A 23,497-nucleotide genomic window follows, 5' to 3' on the forward strand; every position below is an offset into this window, starting at 1 on the left:
TACCCTAGCTAGATATTAGGAATATATGCCATCTCCTTTTTTTTTTTTTAATATCCTCAGTATACAGCAAAACACTGTGTACAACTTTGTAAAGTAGGTAGCTGTTAAGTATATTGAATCAATTAATTAAGCTGCTAATCAATAGTGCACCCATGCTACGGCCCAGAATCATGTAAATCCAATAGTATGTAAAATAGCATCAGTTTATTAAGCAAACTCCAGGGATACAAATCAGATTATCTGCAGGGAAAGACTTTTTCCTTATCCACAAATGTTTCTCATTCACACTACGTGCTAACAGTGTTTTACTCACATTATACTCCATGTGCAAATATGTGAACTTCTTCTCCTTCCTGTCTCTGATGACTTCATCAAACAGCTAGAACGGAGGCCTGGATTCCCCCCTGAAGTCCCAACATGACTTAATTTACCACTGAAGCAGAGACACAGCTACCAATTGCCAGCATTTTCTGCTCTAGCATGCAAATCTTTTTCAAGCTTATTCTAAAGTATGAAGAAGAAGAAGGGGATGGGGGGAAAGAGCACTGGACTTTCCTATGTTCTTCCCTGAGGCTTACTTAGAACAATGAGCTGGGTACAGTGCTGTACATCAAACTGCTGAGCTACTAGAAGAATTGAAACCTCAGGAAGCGTAAGAGCCAAGGGAGCTATTAGTAGGCTTCTAAGCTCAGAGCTTAACATTCAGGATAGGGCTCGTGTCCCAGGTTCCTCCAGAATGTGATTTGTCTTGATTCTTTTCCATTTGGATGTGAGAAAGTATGAGGGAGGCTGAAGCAGTTGGAGAGGGGGGGAACGTGTGTCTAGAATGATGACACATTTAAAAATATCATTGGAGAAGCCCTGAGCACTCTAGCTATGGATTCTAGATATAGTTATGCCAACAGGAGAGAGAGGCACCCATTGACCTTTGAGAAATTGTTTCTAACACCATGTAAAGATGACTCGCCCGGGGAGTGGGGAGGTTAGTCTGTGATGTGCCATTTCAGCATTTTCTTAACAAAGCCTTCAAAGACAGTTCCTCTCCAGAAAGCCACACCCTACTTCTTGGAGAAGAGAGGAATAACCACACATACACAAAGAATTCATAGCATTACATCTTTGTTAATTCCCTCCAAAAATAAACCCACTTTTTGTTATAAAAAGGCTTTCTAGGTAATGTATCTTATCAGCAAAAGGAAAGTTTTAAAAATATGCAGCAAGCAAGCATTATTTCATCTCGCACATACATTGACTTAAATATTTTCTCTATTAGTTTTTTTTTTTTTTTAATTAGAGTTCCTAAAAATAGTGCCATGTAAAACATATTTTTAACAGGCAAAACAACAAATTGGGCAGGGTCATTGGACAGAAAAACTTATTACATTTTTTTTTTTCTATTGGAACACACATAAGCAAACATTTATATGTTGTTGTTGTGGTTAGGTGCCATCAAGTCAGTTCTGACTCATAACGACCCTATAGGGCAGAGTAGAACTGCCCAATAGGGTTTCCAAGGAGCAGCTGGTGGATTCAAACTGCCAACTTTTTGATCATCATTGAACACTTAACCGGTTTGCCACCAGGGCTCCAAGCAGACACAGAGTTCCCCCAAGTGTCAATTAAAATTAAACCTCTTGGAACCTACTATGACAGGTGAGTGTGAAAATCTGTTATAGTCCTTTCCCATCGCACATGTATTGTGTTGCCTGGATTTACTGCATTAATGGCTTCATGTTCGTAAATTGATTCTTACCCAGCACTATTTAAAAACTTCCTCTGGTGCACTAACTCTAGCAAACTTGCCATCTGTGTCTCTTAGGAAGAATTTCAAATTTAGTCAGCTCTTGCTGTCATTCTAAGTTTTTAGCCTGGCCTCTTCTATGGATTCATTTCTCCAGGTCCTTAATTCTAGAGGTGGGTGAGGAGTAGGAATGGAGAAACGTAGACCCGGCTGACTTGTTAGCAAGAGTAGGAAACAGGAAAAATCTCTTACCCCTGCCTTCATTTTGAAAAATTGGTGCCTTTGAATTGTGGCATTGGCAGAGAATATTGAATATACCATGGACTGCTAGAAGAACGAACAAGTCTGTCTTGGAAGAAGTACAGCTAGTGTGCTCCTTGAAAGTGACAATGGCAAGACTTCATCTTATGTATTTTGGACGTGTTATCAAGAGGGACCAGTCCCTGGAGAAAGACATCATATTTAGGAAAGTAGAGGGTCAGTGAAATAGAGGAAGACCCTCATCTAGATGGATTGACACAGTGGCTGCAACAATTGGTTCAAACATACAATTGTGAGGATGGGGCAGGACTGAGCAGTGTTTCATTCTGTTGTACACAGGGTAGCTATAAGTCAGAACTGACTTGACTGCACCTAACAACAACAACTACCTTCATTTAGTGGTGGTAGTTTGGTATTCTAACTCCAGCTTCTCCTTTTTCCCTCCTCACTCCCCTTCAAAGCAAGGAGTCATCAAGATACTACTACCGCACGTGCCACTGCCATTGGTGAAGCCAAAGTTATAGACATGCTAAAGGAAGAGCCACTTCTGCAGAGAAGCAGCACCAACAGGCATGATTCCATAAGTCTCCAGCAGAGTGAATCAGTCAGTGGTTCGTCAGGCCTGAATTTGTTCCCTCCGCCTGCAGTGTAGACAGCTAGGTCTATGAAACCTGTTTATTTTTACTTCCCTTTGAGTCTCAATCTTCTCATTTTATCTTGATATGATGAACAATGTCTTCTCTCTCTGATTTTTGTTTCTGATGCTTTTGAAATTCTAATTTATCCTTTATTTCTCTTCTTGTCTCTTGTCTACTTTGTCTATTTGTATTCTCCAGTCTTCCCTCCAAAATTAGGAAAATACATAAAATATATTTAAAAAATTACACATTGTTTTGTTAGTTATAGAAAGAGTAGATTATTTTAAATAAATATTGATGGCTGAAATTTTTTTTTTTTTAATTATAAATTGTCCCTACTTCAAGTTTCAGTGAAGTTCGTCTTTTTATTTTGGTGCTTTTGATGTTAGTGTCAAAATCCAGGTTACAGCACTGTCAGTTTTTGAATTTCCTCTATATTTACATATATATGGAGACACTCAAAGTGATTAGAAAAAAATAAAAGGGTAACAAATTTCAGTGAATTTTAGGATCCCTCATCTATCATCAATTAAACTAAACAGTCCTCCCAAAAATGTCAGATGACTCTCGTGAGGACTCTTAATTTATGTAAAATACATGGCATTTTTTTTTTCTTCCCCTCAATATAGGTAATAACATTACAAATCTAGACTCAAAACAGTATCTAAATACCAGGAAGCCTTCTATCTCAGCTGAGGACCAATTAATTGAAATTGATAAGAATGACCAGTCTGGTTTGAAAGAAAAGCATGAGTAAATCAGTACTTAGAACTATACTCTGCCAAGGCTAACAGATGGAAAAATAGTAAAATGTTTATGTTCAAAATAACTATGAATGCAAATTAAACCATCTTTATTATCTGTGTCAGGCATTGGTAGAATTTTCATCTTCCAAATGAGTCCCGGGTTTGACACCCAGCAATGCACCTCGTGTGCAGACACCACCCATATCTTAGTGGAGGTTTGCATGTTGCTATGATACTGAACAGATTTCGGTAGAGCTTCCAGACTAAGACAGACAAGGAAAAAGGCCTGGCAACCTACTTCCAAAAACTAGTCAGTGAGAATCCTATGGATTGCAGTAGTCTGATCCACAACCGATCACAGGGATGGCCAAGCACTAGACAGTGTTTCATTCTGTTGTGCATGGGGTCACCATGAGTCAGGGACAACCTGATGGGAGCTAATTACTCAACAATTTCCCACATACGACTGAATGAACAAAAAACCAAAAAAAAACCAAACCCAGTGCCGTCCAGCCGCAAATATGAATTTCATATGGCCCTTTATTTTTGCTTAACTAAATTTTGAAGTCACTGAATTGTGCCTAGGTCATTTTTACATCGTCAGACACGCAAACATGCATGCAAATTCAAGAATGTAACAGCTTTTAATTATAGGGAAAAGGCCCTTTGACATACCTAATACTTTAGGTTTTCAAACATTTTGTTTCCATTTACCTATCCTTACATTTTGTTAAAGTATAAAATTCGAGGCTGGTCTTTGGGGCAGAGCCAAACTGGTGACAAGCAATTTGGAATTGTTAAATGGAAGAAAAGAAAAGAGAAGGTGATGGAGGAGGTGGAAGGTCTGAGAATGAAGCACTATTTGAACTCATTGGTAACATCACAGTCTTAATACCATGGTTAGAAAAGTCTTTAGCTTCGTGCTGAGTTCAACTGCATTTTCTCACCTTCTGGTATCTTTTTATTCTCCAATACCTCATCTGATTCTCCCCACTTACCTTATTATATTAATAAGTATTAACATTAAATTAACAAATATTTTCTTATCAAGACTCTTAATGCTTAGTGACCAAGTATGAAATGGTGATGATAAAAAGAATGGAAAAATAATTCCTCTAATACATTTTATGGGGGTGTCCTGCTTTCAACATCCATCTCTTTGGGATGAATGGATTCTCAAAAGCCGTTTTTCAATAGATGTTCCCAGAAACATAAAGTATGAATGCTACTAGGGTTTTAAGTTATTGAACTAATATTACAAAGAATTTTCAACATCTTTCCATTTGACTAAGTAATAGGCTAGTCCAGTAAAAAGACAACTGATTTTGGAGTCAGGAGACTGATTCCCCTTGTTGCCCCGACTATAAACCAACTTTGTAACCTTGGACAAGCTATGTAATCTTGCTTTAGTAGTTCTGATTTGTAAATTGCTATCTTTATTTTCTCTGATTTTTTAAATTGGTGTGTTAAGAGTAGACAATTTTTATAAGCATTTCCTTCCCTTGGTTTTCTCCATCTTTCCATATTAATAAAGACTTGAGCTTTCTCATGAAAAGTTGTTGTGTGCCACCAGGTTGATTCTAATTCATAGTTGACTCTATAGGACAGAGGAGAACTTCTCCACAGGGTTTCCTAGGCTGCAATTTATATGGGAGCAGACAGCCAGGTCTTTAATCCTGAGGAGCAGCTGATGGGTTCAAACTGCTGACCTTTCAGTTATTAGGTGAGTGCTTAATCATTGCACCACCAGGACTCCAGCCCAGTTTTGCAAACCATCCCTCACAACAGGTCTTCAAGACTATTTGGGTGATCTCCGTGAGAATTAATTGAACAATAGTGTTATGAATTTGTATGTTAGGAAAATAAGGGACCATACACCATATGATGTTTAAGCGATCACTAGTAGAAAGTTTTTACTTGTGTTCTTACTAGCATCTTCTTGGTATTTATTTGTTGTATTTATTTGAGAAAGTGTACGTATGCCTAGATGCAAATGGTTAAGCACTTGATTACTAACCAAAACGTTGGCAGTTTGAACCCACCCAGAAATGCCTTGAAAGACAGGCTTGGTGATTTGTTTCTAAAAGGTCACAGCCTTGAAAACCCTGTGCAATGGCTCTACTCTGCACACATGGGCCACCGTGACTGAGAATCTACTCAACAGTAAGTAACAACAACACCTGGATGATTTGGAAATTTATTTATTTAAAAATTGATGCTTTTACTTGGCCTTTTGAGAGAAGCTACTCAAAATCTGAAAATGACTATTACTGAAGTAAATGATTCACAAATAAGTAAAAAGCTAAAACCACAATTTTCCCACAAAAATTTAGAAGGAGCAAATGATTATTTTTAGCCAAATTTAGTCCAGTATAATTTACACACAGTAGAAGGCACCCTTTTTGGTGTACATTTCTATGAGTTTTGATTGACTATTAGTCATGTAACTATTACCACAATCAAGATACAGAGTATGTCCATGAGTCCCGAAAATTCTCATATCTCTTTTTAATCAATCTCTCTCCCTAATCCCAGACCCTAAATCTGTTATCCACATCTAATGTTTTTCATATAAATGGAATCATACATTATGTAATGTTTTGGATCTGACATCTTTTATTTAGCATAATATTTTTGAGGTTAATATTTGATACTCTGTCTACTAAGTAGTTTTTCTTTTCTTGGTTATTAAATATTATCCCATCTACGCAATGGAAATACTTCTGTTTGTTTATCCATTTATATGTTGGGTTATTTGCAGTTTTGACGGTTGTGTTTAGAGCTACTATGAGTCTTTGCTTAGAGGTTTTGTACGGACATAAGTTTTTATCCGTCTATGGTAAATATCTAGGTCTAGGACTGCAAAATTATATAGTATATGGTGTATGGTAACTATATGGTAATTATGTGGTAACTTCATAGGAAACTGTCAAACTGTTTTCCAAAATAACCAGAGCATTTTGAAGTCCCACCAACAATGTATGAAGTTCCAGTTGCTTCCCATCCTGACCTGTTTTTCTGCATTCTAATTACTATCACCTTCTTTTTTTTTTTTTTTTTTTAGCATTAACCCACCCAGCCATCCCCCATTCACCCATCCATCTATGGGTCCAGCCATCTTTGTGTGTGCGTGTGTGTGTGAAAGCCCTCAATAAGGCCTGATTAACCAAACCCACTGCCGTCGAGTTGATTCCAACTCATAGCGACCCTATAGCGACCCTATAGGAGAACATGTATAATTGATGTAAATTCCCTTTTATACATTTGGTAGAATTCTCCAGTGAAATCATATGGGCCTGAATATTTCTTTGGGGGATTTTTTTTTTAATTACAAGTTCTATTTTCTTAATAGTACAGGGCTAATCAAACTACTTAATATTGAGTGCAATATGACAGTCTGTGTTTTCTGAGAAATATTTCTTTTTTAAGTTGTCAAATATATGCATGTACAGTTGTTCATCCAGAAAAAAAAAAAAAAACCAATGCCATCGAGTCCATTCCGACTCATAGCAACCCTATAGGACAGAGTATCCTTTTGATGTCTGTAGGGTTTGCAGTGATATCATCTGTTCCATTCTGGATTTGGGTAGTTCACGTTTCTTTATTTCTTGACAGTCTTTCTACAGATCTTTCCATTTTGTTGATGTTTTCAAAAAACCAGCTCTTTTGGAACCCCTGAAACTGTGGTTCCCGCACATACTGTTAACCCAGAACTGAAACCTTTCCTGAAGCCCACTTTTCAGACAAGAATAGACAGGACTATAAAATAAAAAATTATACATTTGAGGAGTGTACTTCTTAGTTCAATCAGATATACGAGACCAAATGTGCCCCTCATGTCCAAAAGCAGGGTAAGAAGGCAGGAAGGGGCAGGAACTGGTTGAATGGACACCAAAATCCAGGGTGGGAAGGGGAGTGTGCTGTCACATTATAGGAATTGCAACTAGTGTCACAAAACAGTATGTGTACAAATTCTTGAATGAGAAATTGACTTGAGCTGTAGACTTTCACCTAAAGCACAATAATAAAAAAAGCCCTTTTTTTAATGATTTACTCTGTAGTTTTCCTAGACTCATTTTCATTAATTTCTGATTTTATTTTTATAATTTCCATGATTCTAGTTGCTTTGAGATCATTTTGCTCTTCTTTTGCTCTGTTTCTGAGGTTAGAATTTAGATTACTGATTTAAGATGCTTGCTTTTTTCTAATGTATGCATTTATTGCTTTAAATTTCCCTCTATTCTGGACACTTGATATAAAAGAAATCATATGATAAGTGCCTTTTGTGTTCGGCTTCTTTCATAATGTTTTCAAGGGCCCTTTGTGTTGTAGCATGCATCAGTACATCATTCCTTTTTATGGCTGAATAATATTCCATTTTATGGATATTACCATTTTTTTATTTATCTATTCATCAGTTAATGGACAAATGGGTTGTTTCAACATTTTGGCTATTAAGTATGATGCTGTTATAAGCATTCACATACAAGTTTTTATGTGAACTTATGTCTTTATTTCTCTGGTGTATATACCTAGGAGTGGAATTTCTAGGTCATAATTTAACTTTTTGGAGGGATTTCCAAACTGTTTTCATAAGTAGATCCACATTCGACCTTCCTACCAATAACATATAAGGGCAAACAATTCGTTTTAAGCTATTCAGATTCTATGGTCCCTAGTTGGTCTTCCTTTCTGCAACGTCCAGAGGCTTCTTATGTTTGTTTCATAGATACATAAGCATGGTTTTTAATTGTACTAAAATAAGGAATAGGGAAATGTACATGGATCTCATTTCTCAAAAGTTCAGGTCTTCCATTCTTTAATCTGTTCACATCTTTAAGTGTAGAGTGAGTTGCCTGCATATAATACATTGTTAAGTCTTCCTTTTTTTAATCCAATCTGATGTTGGATATCAGGGTATATGTAATAGAATTGTTGATAATGTTAGAATGTAACTCTATCAACTTGCTTTTTGTTTTCTGTTTGTCCTATCTGTCCTTTGGTCTGTTTTCCCACTTTTTCTTATGTATTTAGATAAACTAAATATATTTTTAAGATTCTGTTACATCTCCATTGTGATCTCATTAGCTATAACTTTTCTTGTTGTTATATAGCAGTTTCATTAAGGTATAAATAAAAATATAGATATAAATATTGTATATACATATATATTTGTTGTTGTCGTTAGGTATCATCGAGCTTTTTCTGACTCATACTGACCCTATGTGCAACAGAATGAAACACTGCCTGGTTCTGTGCCATCCTCTCAATCATTGCTATATTTGAGCCTATTGTTGCAGCCACTGTGTCAGTCCATCTTGCTGAGGGTCTTCCTCTTTTTCACTGACCCTCTACCTTAGCAAGCATGATGTCCTTCTCCTGGCACTGGTCCCTCCTGAAAACATGCCTAAAGTACATGAGACAAAGTCTTGTCATCCTCATTTCCAAGGGGCATTCTGGCTGTACTTCTTCCAGGAGATACTTGTCCATTCTTAAGGCAGTCCATGGTATATTCAACATTATTTGCCAACATCGTAATTCAAAGCCATCAATTCTTCTCAGGTCTTCCCTTTTCATTGTCCAGCTGTCGTATGTATATGAGGCGATTGAAAATAACATGGCTTCTATCTGAATGGCACCACAGAAGAAATGCCTGGAGATCTGCTTTCATAAAGTTTATAGCCAAAAAATCCTACGGAGCAGTCCTACTCTGTAGTACATGGTCTCCATGAGTCAGGATGAGCTCAGTGGTAATGGGTTTAATAAGAAATATTAAGACCAGACGTTATCAAACCATCTGGAGTCAGAAAAAACCTTTAAATGCCGTTCTGTGGCTCAAGAGGAAACTCTAGTTTTAGAACATCTTCCAATCAAGGAACATGAGCTGAAAGAGTAGGACAAACAACCTACTCTCAAATAAGCTCATTTCTAATGAAATATTCCTTGTAGTTTCCTATTAAACTGATATTTTTTGGTTTTTTCTGTGTAGGTTTCTTGCAGAGAGAGACAAATGACCTTTACTGTCATTTTTGCAATCAAAACTGCTGAACAATTGCTTTTTATAAAAGGGTTAATTTAGTGTTTTCCTTAAAATCACTCAGATTCTGATAATTACTATTTTTCTTAGGTGTCATAACAATAGATTTACTTCCTTCTATATTCTAAGTATAAATAAGAAGCTAATATAATGAACACATCCAAGGACTCAAAGCACAGGTACTTTAGATGAGGAGTAAATTGACATGGTTTTCACCAGGTAATAATAGCTACTGCCAGACAATTAGCAAAAACAAACAAACAAAATACAAACAAGTATGTATTTTGTGCAACTCCCTTAAATGCACTGTGTATAACCCCAAATATTGTTTATTTGATGAGTTGATTGTCATTGTTTATTTGATGAGTCTCTTATAATACCTATATCCAAGCAAGAGAGTCAAAATATAAATATTGTTTGTTATCTGTTGGTTGGTTGATAATTTTAAATCACCAAGTAATGTATGCAAAAGCTATTCTAGAACTTCACTTCATGTTTGGGACTTAGCTCAGCAATTTATTACCTCTACCCACTCCTGACTTGCATTCCTTTGCTGACTGCCAAATCCCTGGCTCTGCCCTAGGAAGGAAGATGGGGATGCTGGGAAGCTCAAGAATGATACAGAGTACTGCCTTAAAAATTATTTGATATTTATTTAAAAGTAATAGAAGAAAAAGTTGAAAATGTAATTGTTTTCTCTCTCTTTTTTTTTTTTTAGGCTCTATCAAAATATCTTTAGTGCTAAACTACCGTGACAAAATGTCACCTATCTGTCAAAACAGCGTGTAAACTAAGGGTTCTTAATCGAGAGTCTTAGGCACATTCTAAACCCTCGATACACATAAATTATTATTAGGATTGTGTTATAAAGATTTCTGCCATTGAAAGTTTAATAAATATTTACCGAGTGTCCACTGTGTGTCAGACCCTGTTCCATCCTTTCATTCTGAAAATATAATATAGCATGGTATTGAACACGAACAAGAAAGAACAGTACTCATAATTGCAACAAAATCTGTTAAAAGAAATTAATATTAACAACCCTAGACTTTTATGGAGGCTTTAATTAAATGGAAAATGTCAAGGAAAGAAAATACAACTAAGCCTAGTTGAACCTAAGCCTTACTGTTATTACCACACAAAACTCCAGTGTTATATACTGAGCAATCCTAAAGCTCTAAGGCAAAGATCCATTTTGTGGCTTGATAATGAAGTTCAATTATAAAAGTTAAACTATTTCCCAAACTTAGAATTTATCCAACACATAATTCCAACCTTGACTTTTTCTATCAAATTGTTTAATGAAAGTAGTCTTATCAATTGGACTTCAACTGACAGGTATGGCCTTGCCTCATTAACTCACCAAGATATGGGATCTCAATAGGAAGTTCTTCTCTATTATAGGGATTTTGGGTCATTTTTCAAAGGCTGGATCTTGCCAAATATATTGACTTCTTGGAAGAATGTTTTTTTCTTTTCTGACAGAGCAGGGGATTTTCATGGTTTGATCTCCTTTGGTTAACTCTGAATATATGAATTTAGTAAATAGCATTCAAGGCCTTTCTGCAGTCATGAGAGCTATAGCTGAAAAATGCCAAGCTCTTTTGGTATGGCTGAAAAAGGTAGAATCCTGGGGGTGCACACTATATGAGCTTTCAATGCAGAAGAAGTGCTTTTACAAGCTTTAATTTTTCCGATAGACAATATTTAAAAGCAATGTAGAACACTTACTTCTTTCCAATGAACTTAAAATTTAAGTATGAATTCAAAATAATTTTCATGCTTATAAAAGACAACATTCACAATTTAGGCATTGGCAAAGATGACCTTAGTGATTAGAAAGGAAATAAAAGAGCCTGAAATGAACTGAAAGAGTATGGTAATATATCTGAGCATTTTCAGTTAATAACACCTTGGAGCATAAATGAGTTTATCACACTAGCTCCAATTAGCCAATTAGCCTTAGGATTCTAAAAAAGTGTCAAATACTTTCTAAACCATGAGATGGTACGAGAGAAATTAGAAGCAGGTGGGATATTTTGCTTTTGTAATAGGACAAATACAGTTAGTTGTTTATAATAGCTGGGTGTCAGCATAGGACATGGACAAAGTGAAAGGAAGGAATACAATGAAAGGCACAAGAGGATATAATAGTACGGTAGACATTTTGAAGGTAAAGCTATTTCATATCCTTCTTCTGAAGTCTACATAGCTTAATGCAGGACTTATTTAGAACAAAATTATCATTGTTTTTCTTGCCATTGAGTTGGCTCTGACTTACAGCAACCCCATGTACAACCAAACAAAATGTTGCCCAGTCCGGCACCATCTTCATGATCAAGTCCATTGCTGCAGTCACTGTGTATTTTGAGTGATTTCCAATCTAGGATGCTCAACTTCCAGCACTACATAGGACACTATTCTGTTGTAATCCATAGGGTTTTCATTGGCTAATTTTCAGAAGTAGATGACAAGGCATTTCTTTCTAGTCTATCTTAGTCTGGAAGCTCTGTAGAACCCTCTCCACCATGGGTGACCCTGCTAGTATTTGAAACAATAATGGCATAGCTTCCATCATCATAATAACACAAAAGCCACCACAGTACAACAGACTGACGACAGGGGGTGGAGCACAAAATGAGTATTCAGTCAACACACATGGACACATTAGCTGATAAAAATGTTTCCAAAATATGCTACATCTACTTGCTCATTTTTTTCTAGGGATTCTTTAGTGAAGAACATGTAAGATAACAGACATTAAACAAAACACCAAGGAGGCAGAAAGGGAAAAGTGTCAGCTGGGAATCCCTGCCTACCAAGCATAAAATTAGCAAGAAAAATTGCCAATCTTTTCTTTATGAAGGGCTGAAATTAAATTATGTGGAAACATAATTGAGGAAATATCGACTGGAGAAGTCAGCTGGTTTCACATAGGTAATTCCAAGTAGGCAGTTCCTTGATGTAGGTACCATGTACTAGGGTGTGATCCTCAGCTAGGAAGGCTCAAAAATGTGATTATTAGTACACTTAGAGGTAATTGGGGCTGACTCACAAAGTCATAAGAGACCCCGGTATAACAAAAAATTCTGATTTTATGATATGCATAAATCTCAAGACGTCATTCATATTTTTACCTCATACAAATATATAAGTGAAGTACAACTTTTCAGAGTGAGGGTGTGTTTTACTTTTCGGCTATGAAGTTTGTTATGAATGGGCTTGGGAACATCAATTCACATTTGGTACTTCTTATGGTGCTTATTGGAGCCCTGGTGGTGCAGCGGTTAGGAGCTCAGCTGCTAACCAAAACGTCAGCAGTTCAAATTCATCAGCTGCTCCTTGGAAATCCTATGGAGGAGTTCTACTCCCACCTATAGGGTCACTATAAGTTGGAACTGACTCCAAGACAATGGGCTTTGAGTATGGTGCTTATTACAAAGAAATGTTAGATCCTAAGGCTTAAAAATAATTTGCTCCATCTTCTGCCTGATTTCTGAACCATTTTGCATTGAACTTGGAAAGGAGTTTGATCACCTTGCACAATACTTAAGCTCAGAATGAAGCTGTTCAGAATTACTGCTCAATGTGCTACACCTTTGTTCCCTGTGCTTGATATTGTACTCAGTTACACACTTACATCAGTGAGCTTTTCTGGTGGTAGAAAGAACGGCTGTCAGAACATCTATTTAAACACAGAGAAGTGAAAAATTCAACACCTCATGGAAAAATCCCTGATGTTTTTAATGGAATTGCCAGTGCCAGAAAATAGAATTCATCTTGCCTTGGTAAATGACAAAATGACAAGTACAATCTATCTTTTGGATTATTCCCTCTGGTACCTTATGTTGAACAATACTTTGCTTACATCAAGAATTATGACCTATTGATCATACCAATTATTCACTACCCCTTGCCTATTCCATGACTTAATTTCCCCCTTGTCCAGTTTAAATACTGCATTATTGTAACTTGTTGCACCCACCCTCAAATTCCTTGCCACTGTACTCCTTCATAATATAAGACGGCAAGAAATCCACCCAATATGATATAGCCTGTTGGTACAGTGGTTAAGTGCAGGGCTGCTAACCAAAAGGTCTGTAGTTCAAATCCATCTACCCTCTGGAAACTCTATGGAGCAGTTCTACTCTCTCCTATAGGGTTGCTATGAACTGGAATCCACTCAGCAGCAATGAGATTGGTGTTTTTTTTTTTTTTTTTTTTTTCATATGATATAGCATTCTACCTACTCTGTACCTGAGCTTGGATGGATGAATATGGCTAAAGAAGAATGTTCATTTACCTAGTCTATTTCCTTTTTCTCTTTTTTGGACAGAAATTATTTCTCTAACTTCAGATCTTCATATCCTTCCCATACTCATTTTCAGCTAATGACTTCATTTCCTATTTCAATGATAAAAGAGAACAGCAGGATAGCATTTGCATACACTACCATTTCCCAGCTTACCTTACTCAATACCCGTAGACCCTGCCTTCCTTCCAACTACAGTGAATTACGATGAATTCTGAGCCCCTAGAAAGCCCCTAGCTAAGACCAATTCTTCCCCGGAGCTGTATTATATCCACTTGTGCCTACTAAAGAATATTCCTTTTTCTCTTCTTCAACATCTATTTTTGCTGCTCTTTAGAAATGTTTTTAATGCCTCCATATAAACGCAAAAAAATAAATAACAGTAACAATAAAAACATACCTCTCTCCTTATCATACAAACACATATGGTTTCCAAACTATTTCTCTGCCTTTGCAGAAAAACTACTAACACAAGTTGTCTATGCTTTCTGTTAAGTGCTCTCTGATTATTCTCTTTTGACTACATTCCTGACAAAATCTTTATCCCCACCACTCCAAGGAAATGACTCATCAAAATCACCAACACCCTCCAAGTTGTCACGTCAAATGTTAACATTCAGCCAACTTTTTTTAACCAATTCAGCATCATTCTCTTCAATGGGCTTCCAGACAATCTGTCTGGGCTCTCTTTCTAGCTATTTGGTGATTTTTTCTCTTCTCATTTTTTAGATCATTCTCATATGCCCAATCTCTAAACATCGGCATGCTCAGGATTTGGTCCCATGACACCTTCATGTTTCTATCTATAAGCATCCAAGCACTCCCTAACATCTCACAACATGGATGAATCTGGAAGGCATCATGCTGAGTAAAATAAGTCAATCACAAAAGGACAAATATTGTATGAGACCACTACTATAAAAGTTCATGAATGGTTTACACACAAAAAGAAACAATCTTTGATGGTTATGAGGGAGGGGAGGAGTGGAGATATGGAAAAACACTAAAGAGACAATAGATAAGTGATAACTTTGGTGAAGGGTAAGACAGTACACAATACTGGGGAAGCCAGAACAACTAGTCCAAGACAAGGTCATGGAAGCATCATAGACACATCCCAACTCCCTGAGGGACTGAATCGAGTGGCTGAGGGCTGTAGGGACCATCATTTCAGGGAACATCTAGCTCAGTTGGCATAACATAGTTTATAAAGGAAATGTTCTACAATCTACTTTGGTGAATAGCGTCTGGGGTCTTAAAAGCCTGTGAGCGGCCATCTAAGATATTCCACTGGTCTCACCCCTTCAGAAACAAAGGAGAATGAAGAAAATTAAAGAAAAGATACAAGGGAAAGATTAGTCCAAAGGACTAATGGACCACAACTACCATGGCTTCCACCAGACTGAGTCCAGAACAACTAGGTGGTACCTGGCTACCACCACTGACTGTTCTGACAGGGATCACAATAGAGGGTCCCAGACAGAACCGGAGAAAAATGTAGAAAAAATTCTAACTCGCAAAAAAAGACCAGACTTACTGGCCTGACAGAGACTGGAAAACCCCAAAAGTGTGGCCCTCAGACACCTTTTTAGCTCAGTAATGAAGTCACTCCCGAGATTCACCCTTCAGCCATAGGTTAGAAACACCCATAAAACAAAATGAGACTGAAGGTGCACATCAGCCCAGGCGCAAGTATGGAAAGGAAGGTGGGGACAGGAAAGCTGGTAATAGGGAACCCAAGGTTGAGAGGGGAGAGGGTTGACATGCCGTGGGGTTGTTAACCAATGTCATAAAACAATATTTGTACTAACAGTTTAATGAGAAGCTAGTTCTGTAAACCTTCATCTAAAGTACAATAAAATTTAAAAAAAATAGCAGTGTGACCTTCCACAACCAAACTCTCTGTAATACAGTCATTTCTCCCACCCATGCCACATTCCATCCTTAACAATCATATCTCAGTGCTCCCCCTCCATGGCAATGAATATTATTTAATATATTATACCAGCTCTACTCTTTCTTAGCTATGTAACTTTCAGCAAAATATTTAGCAGAATGCCATGGTTTCGGTATTTATAAAATGGGAATAATATTAATAATTATTTCATAATATTGGCATGAGGATTAAACAATTTGATATACACAACATGCTTAGAACATGCACGGCAAGTAAGTGTTATTTTGTCCCCGAGTGACGCAATCAGCTAAGTGTTCAATTACTAATCACAGTTTGGCAGCTCTAACCTACGCAGAGATGTTCCAGAAGAAAAGCCTGGCGATCTGCTTCCAAAAGCTCACACCCTTGGAAACCCTGTGGGATGCAGTTCCACTCTGCGTACATGGGGCCACCATGAGTTGGAATCGACTTGATGGCAAGAGGTTTGATTTGGGTCTTTAGTAATACTATTATTACTATCACTATCATCATCATCATCATGTTGAGTCATGCATCTCTACAAGGCCATCTCTTTCTTGCCAACCTGAGGAAACACTATGAGAAATGGAACTTTTTTATTTCTCCTGTTGTATCGTAATGTCTTCCTTAGAGCAGGTGGCTAAGAAATATTATTTGACTCAAAGGTGACTCATTTATGAAAAGGTAGTAAATGAGTTTTTAATTGTTTGCCATTCAGAAGGAATCAGTTATTTTTGTGCCCTTATCTTGCTTGCTTAGAACTTTTTCTTTTTACACAGAAGCCTCCTACATTTCATTAGTTAACTGCTCCTCCAATGCCAAGTTTCCACTCTATTCATCATTGTATTTTTAAAACTTTAATTCAATGGCTATTGCTTTCTAGGGATAGTTTTGAATTTCCTGTTATGTTTCTGAATACACATAAAAATCTAAAAAACTCAGTTATGTCCAGGAACCATGAAATAATAGTTTCCTCCTTGTAATGCAATAAAGCAAGAAAAGCTTAGCTAAAGTATTGAAATATCAATATGCCAATCGCTTAACTCTCAGACTGTTTCTAGGGAACAATTCTTATTTAGCATACTCTTATGAATCAACAAGCAACTTTCTATGGGAATATATTACTTCAAGTACACAAATGATTACTAATTGAATGCAGTGTTTTTGTTTTGTTTTATAATGGCTATTGGTTATTAGGCTATTCGAGCTTGGCTGCTAACCAAAAGGATGGCAGTTCAAATTCTCCAGCAGCTTCTTGGAAACTCTGTGGGGTAGTTCTACTCCGTCCTGTAGGGTTGCTATGAGTCAACGACGGATGGCAACGGGTTTGGTTTTGGTTTATTAGGTTATTCCGCCTAGGCAGATGGAAGAGACATCAAATTGTTTTCTAATTCATGAAAAAATGCTGATACATCAATTCAAATAAAATAAAATAACTTCCTCAAAATAGAAAATGCAATACTTCTTTAAATAAGAATTATTTTTCTGTAATGATTCCTGTGATTTGTAATTGGATAACAATAAAGACAAATGTGGTGTAAAAGGTTCCCATAAAAATTACATAAACAAAAATTATCTAAGAGTATTTTCTAATGTTCAGAATGTGGAAGTCGAACTCTATAATTTTCTCTATAATTTTTTTGGATGGCCTGTGTTTTCAGTATCGGACTACATGTTCCTAATTGAGCATGTTTAAAATTTGGGTTGGTAATATGAATTTTGAGAATTATGCTCTGGTAATACAAGCCACCAATGAGGTGAGTGCACTGTGGCACCCCTATCTGTGGTATGACAACGTACCAATGAGAGCTAGATAAATAATTTATTGTTGGTGCCTTTCCATAAGGTTTCATGGAGAGCTTCTATATGACACAGACAAACCAAAACAAACCCATCAGGGCTCCCTAACTATCACACAGGAAAGCCATAATTATGCTTGTAAGCCTTACCCAGAAAAATTGTAAGCCTTATCTCACAGAAATAAAGGGAGAAAAAAAGGCAAAAGTTTAGAAAACTAACACATCCAGGAAGCATCACCTAAAAGAAGTCTCAACCTACACAACTATGAGGCGCCTACTCAGGTCTGCTGAGCTTCACGCATTACAAACGGGATCCACCTTGATGCCAAATGCATTAGAACTGGGTTAGCATCTTCCCTCTTAGGTCCAGAGGCATAAAGAGTGGCTGGCATATAGTTAATACAACAGTAAAGGAAGAGGTAAATTTGCCCTTACCAACGACAGACGACTCACTTGAGACATATCCAGTTTCACCTTTCCTACTAAGTATTTCAGATTTTATTTTACTTCTTGAGTTTCTACAAAACATCTTAATAACAAAATAAAATTCTTGAGAATTCATTTATTCTCTGCATTGATTTGCCAAACTCTCTTAAAGGTGTGGGGTGGGGGGTTATGGGAACGGGCAGATTAATAAGCTGAATGCAGTCTTTCCCAGGGAATATTTTAACGGGCCAAAAGAGCAGGTGACCTACATAGAGAGATATTAGTGTTCCCACATCATCTCATAATATCTCCGTTTATCAACAACACCGTGCAGTTTCATATAGATCTCTTTTAAAATATAATTTTTTTTTGCCCTCAGGCTAGAAAATGGAGTTACCATTGACTTTTATAAGTTTCCACTTGAGGTCACCCTTCCTTGGGCAGTAGCAAGATCATTAAAGAAGGTGCTTCACTGTGAAAAACCAACAATTTTCCACAACTATCCTGTGCTCTTTGTAGTTGGGGAAAAACGTTCGTTCATGTCAGAGGGTGCCAGCCCTCTCTGACTGTGGCCAGGTGTCATGTCTTTGGTAATGAAGAAAGCCTACCTGCTTCCCCCCGACTTTATTAACTCTTTGGAACTTCTGAAAAGATTCGAGTCACACCACAGCCCACTGATCAAATTTAGAAAAAATGCAATGTTTTAGAGTTCGACTTCCACATTCTGAATATTAGAAAATACTCTTAGATAATTTTTGTTTATGTAATGTTTAATTTTTGAACTGATTCAAGTGAAGGTTTTGCTGTTATTTTAGAGTGCTGGTATTTCAGTCTCAATAGGAGGAAAGAGTAAAGGGAAAAAAAGGAACCAAAATTTCCTTGTTCTTTACTTTTTATTCAAATTCTTCTTGAATAATTACATACACGTTATGTTTCTCTTTTCCTACTCTTATTTTTTTTTTTTTACTTTGTTCTCTTATTCTTTTTCTTCTTTCATCTATCTTAACTCAGAACTGCTATTGACCTTGGATCTGAACACAGAGAATGAAAAGCAAAGCAAAACAATAACCCCAAATTCTACATATTAACATACTTTCTTGTTTATATTCCTCTTCATTTTTTATGTGAGAACATGTTTATTTTAATAAGCAAAAGGTTACAATTTTATATTGAAATGTGTACCATTCAGGGGAAGATTACATATTCCTTTATATTCACAGTCAAGGATCAAGTGATTTTTACAGCGGATGTGAACAATTGGTAATAATTACATTGACATCTTTTACGGCAATTAGCCTGTCTTGCTTGTGTTAGCAACTACTGAAGTAATCTCCCTTCCTATAAATTATCCATAATGTCTAGAACAATGCATGCTTCACTACTTGAGAATTTCTTTTTTCATTTTCTGAATACATTTCCATAAAATAAATCTTGGAAACAAATGTGTGCAGGACTACATTTCTAAATGTATTACTTCGCTAAAGTAAACGTCAGTAGAATTATTGAGGTAAAGCTATATAAGGTTATGCCATTATTTGATTGGCATTTCTAGATTTTTCTAAGCATAAGAATTAATCTTTGAAATAGCTTCTTTGTCCAGTGTAGGTAATTACCAGTATAACCATTTCCTCTGAATTGAAGTCTTTGATGTGTGTGTGTGTGTGTGTGTGTGTTTAACTTTCTTTTCAATTACTAATGGATAATTGTAAAATAAATAATGAAACTCAAGGAATGCCTAACACGCTATATGAAACTGGCATTATATCACTTATTTGGGAAAATGATTCATATTTCGTTACATAAATATTTCATTTTACCTTGCTACACTTAAAGTCAAGAGCGAAACATTAAAATCAAAACATTGCATCACAGTCAGTGATGTGATTTATAAACAGTCTTCATTTATAAAATTTTAAACTAGCTATTAAGTACTATAGTTTGAAAAATATTTATAAATTTAGAGACTATCTAGCCATATACAACCAACCTACTGAAGTATTATAGTCATTTGAGATATGTGTTTATTTGTTCATCTGTTTTTACATTTCAGAATATTTGTTGTTGTTAGGTGATGTTGAGTCGGCTTCTACTCATAGGGACCCTACACCCTGTGACCATACACCCTACGTACAACAGGACAAAACACTTGCCCCATCCTGTGCCACCCACACAATCATTGTTATGCTTGAGCCCATTGTTGCAGCCACTGTGGCAATCAGAATGTTTAGTGATGGAAAATTTCATCTTCTCAATGATTCAGTTATTCATGTGTAGATTTACATATATTACCCTTTGCTGTTCTGAATAAGAAAAACGAGACTGCATGCCTGAATCTGTTGCAATATAATTAAAAACTTCCTGAAACAAATATAAAATGTCGAGGTGATCCATTTTAATATATACTTTTAATATGCCCATTCTGTACAAGTGTGTGCAATGGATTAAAAAAAAAATACTGAACTGTAATTTATGCTTCAATTTCAATGTAGATTATTGCTCAGTTTCATCTTTGAATGTTGAAACTTTTTGCAGTTGCTAAGGTAACGTACTGCAGTGACACCCTGACTAAATACTATAAGATGGACTGACAAATGCCATTAATTTGACATATATATATATATATATATATATATTTTTTTTTTTTCCCAATGGGAATCAATGGTTAGATATTGACTTGGCTGTTCCAAAGCCTATTTGTTTTAAAAGTGATTTCTCAGTCTTTCTGTATGGCAGCCTCCAAACCCCATGGCATGCAGTATTAATTTGTCCATTTAATACTATTAAATCTAGGTAAGCAGATCATTACCTGTCTGTTAGCTTGTCATATATGGTGGCCTGTGTGTTGCTATGATGCTGGAAGCTATGCCACCAATGTTTCAAATACCAACAGCATTATCCATGGTGGACAGGTTTCAAAAGAGCTTGTAGACTAAGACAGGCTAGGAAGAAAGGCCTAGCACTCTACTTCTGAAAATTCGTGAATTTTCACTGAAACCTTGTGGATCACAACAGAACATTGTGCAACGTAGTGCTGGAAGGTGAGTCCCCTAGATTGGAAGTCACTCAAAATGTACAGGGATTATAACAATAAACTCAAGCACACCAATGAATGTGAAGATGGTGTAAGACTGGGCAACATTTGGTTCTGTTGTACATGGGGTCGCCATGAGTCTGAGCTGACTGGACGGTAACTAAAAACAACAATAAGTAGGCCAAATGTTTTTAAGCCACAAAGTGAATTAAAAAGTTATGTATGTTTTGGAGTCATCCAAAGGTGAGAATCAGAAAATATCTATCATAAAAATGTAGAAAGTACTCTATAGTGCGTTGGAAAATGTAACTGAAAACTCCAAACAATTTAAATAATACAATTAAAGATGTTGGACAATTATGTGATGGTGTTTTAGGTTACATACATAAAACATGCCATTAGCTCATGACAGAGACCTGTGTTTCTAGAGAAACAGAAAGAAAAAATCTTCAAGGGGAATTCTGTGCAATTGGAAATATTCATCACAGTATTTTAATCAGGAAACCCCCACTGCTCTGGGGAGACACAAAATCATTTATTGAGAATATATTGCCTGCCAAGTACTGTGCTAAGGGTTTCACCTAGATTTTATTTAGTCTTAATAATACCCTGTGAGGTATTACTTAGATAACTTCTACTTCATAGACAAAGACTCGCCGAAGCTCACTCCTGTTATGTAAATGAGAAAAATGCAGACATGCAGTAACTGGATTTGGGAAGTGAGGGGTCTGGTCTGAGTCTAGAGTCTATCTGGACAGCCTGCCCCCGATCTTGCTCTTGAAGCTATTTATTTTATTCTTTTTTGTTGTTGCTAGATTTAAAAGAGGATTTGAACTTGCTACCCTAGTTTGCTGTTTTATTTAAAAGAAGAAATGATAGTGTTCATGTTACTTATTTTTCCCCCAGAAATAATTTATCTTCATTTAAACCCTGCCTGTACCTTTTTTTTTTTTTTTTGGTGCCTGTTTTCATTTTGAGATTCAACAGTGTCTTATTACTGCCTTTCTCACATATTTAGTAATTTTTTATAAAATCAATTCTGTTGAGCTCTTTATTTTAATATTTTGCTGGGTAAGGTCATATATTTAACTGTGACTCATTTCTTTCTGTGACATTCAGCCATCATTTCTTACTGTACATAAGAGACTATAGATAATAAAAGGGGACATATTTGGAATAGTTCCCTACATTTCAGTATCTCAAAATCTTCCTGTTCTTCCAACAGAATTGCTAGACTTTTCTGTTTGTCTCACTATGCTTTTTCACATAAGCCATTCAGATCATTCATGAACAAGTGACTTTATTGCTAAACTGAATACCACCATTTATAGTCATTTGGAGATAAAAATAGGAACTAGCTATGTGTCCTGGCCAGCTCAATGACAGCTATCAACAATAATATGTGGCTGGGGGCAAGCAAATCATGTATTTTTCAGTAACTCAATGCCCTCCACTATAAAAATAAAATTGATGAATAATTCATAACTCACGGGATTAACCAGCACAGTACTGGGTACCTGGTAAACTTGTACGTGTTTTCTCTCAGTGCCATTATTCTTACCCATATATTGCATTCAATGGTCCTGTTTTACTAATGCTTTATCTAGAAGACTAGACCTGATAGGTATATGGCATCTTCTAGAATGTTTACAAACATAGTCACATTTTTTATTCCCATATGTTGGCCTCACAGTTGCTTAGGATAATACATCAATCGCATGTTATTGTAGATATCAGTGTCGTAGCTGGCTTTCTTTTTAAATAGAATTGCTTTTGATTATTCCATAACCAAGCAGGAGAGCTATTCCTATCATGGAGAATATGCGGAGGAACAGGAAAAGCACTTTCAGGGGAATCAGTACTTGAAATTTCAAACCCCGCCTTGCCTTCTAATTTTGATTAAGCTGTTTAATTCTTTTTGCATCTCCATTTCCTCATGTACAAATAGGCCCAAGCGTGTCTTTACTTATGTCACAGGGCTGCTGTGAGGAAGAAACTAGTATATGCTTACAAAAGTTTTTTGAAAAATAGAAAACATTATAAAATGCTAACCAGTAGTAATATTAGGAAATGGATATAAAGACCTCTGTTGGGTGTAAAGAATAAGAAACTTGTCTTTGTAATTATTGTTCTTTGACCTTATTTTACTTGGAAACATTTTAATTGAATGCTTTGTGTCAGGCTAGATTCATCCTTACCAATATTTTACCAGAATCTCAATTTCCTTTCAGAAAAAAAAAAAAAATAAATAAAATTGGCATTTCGTGTTGACAAGAGTGATTCGGCTTCTTGGGAGGGTTAGATTTATTAAAGGTTACTACGACTTCTGAGATTATGTAAGGTCGCATTGACTCATCATGTCTAGTTTTATTAGAGAAAGGGGCATACAATGCCTGTATAAAAATGTTCATTCTCCCAGAGGTCAAGAACTAAGATGAAATAAATACATCACTTTAACAACAAAAAACAACTAACAGAAATAAATGTTTTAAGAGAGCTGTTAGTCTCCGAGAAACATTGTTTAAACGTCACAACGGGGCCTATTAAATTTACATTTACTTTACAGTCACCTCTTTAATATACACTCTTTT

This window comes from Loxodonta africana, chromosome 26 (assembly GCF_030014295.1).
Source record: "Loxodonta africana isolate mLoxAfr1 chromosome 26, mLoxAfr1.hap2, whole genome shotgun sequence".
Classification (NCBI taxonomy): Eukaryota; Metazoa; Chordata; class Mammalia; order Proboscidea; family Elephantidae; genus Loxodonta; species Loxodonta africana.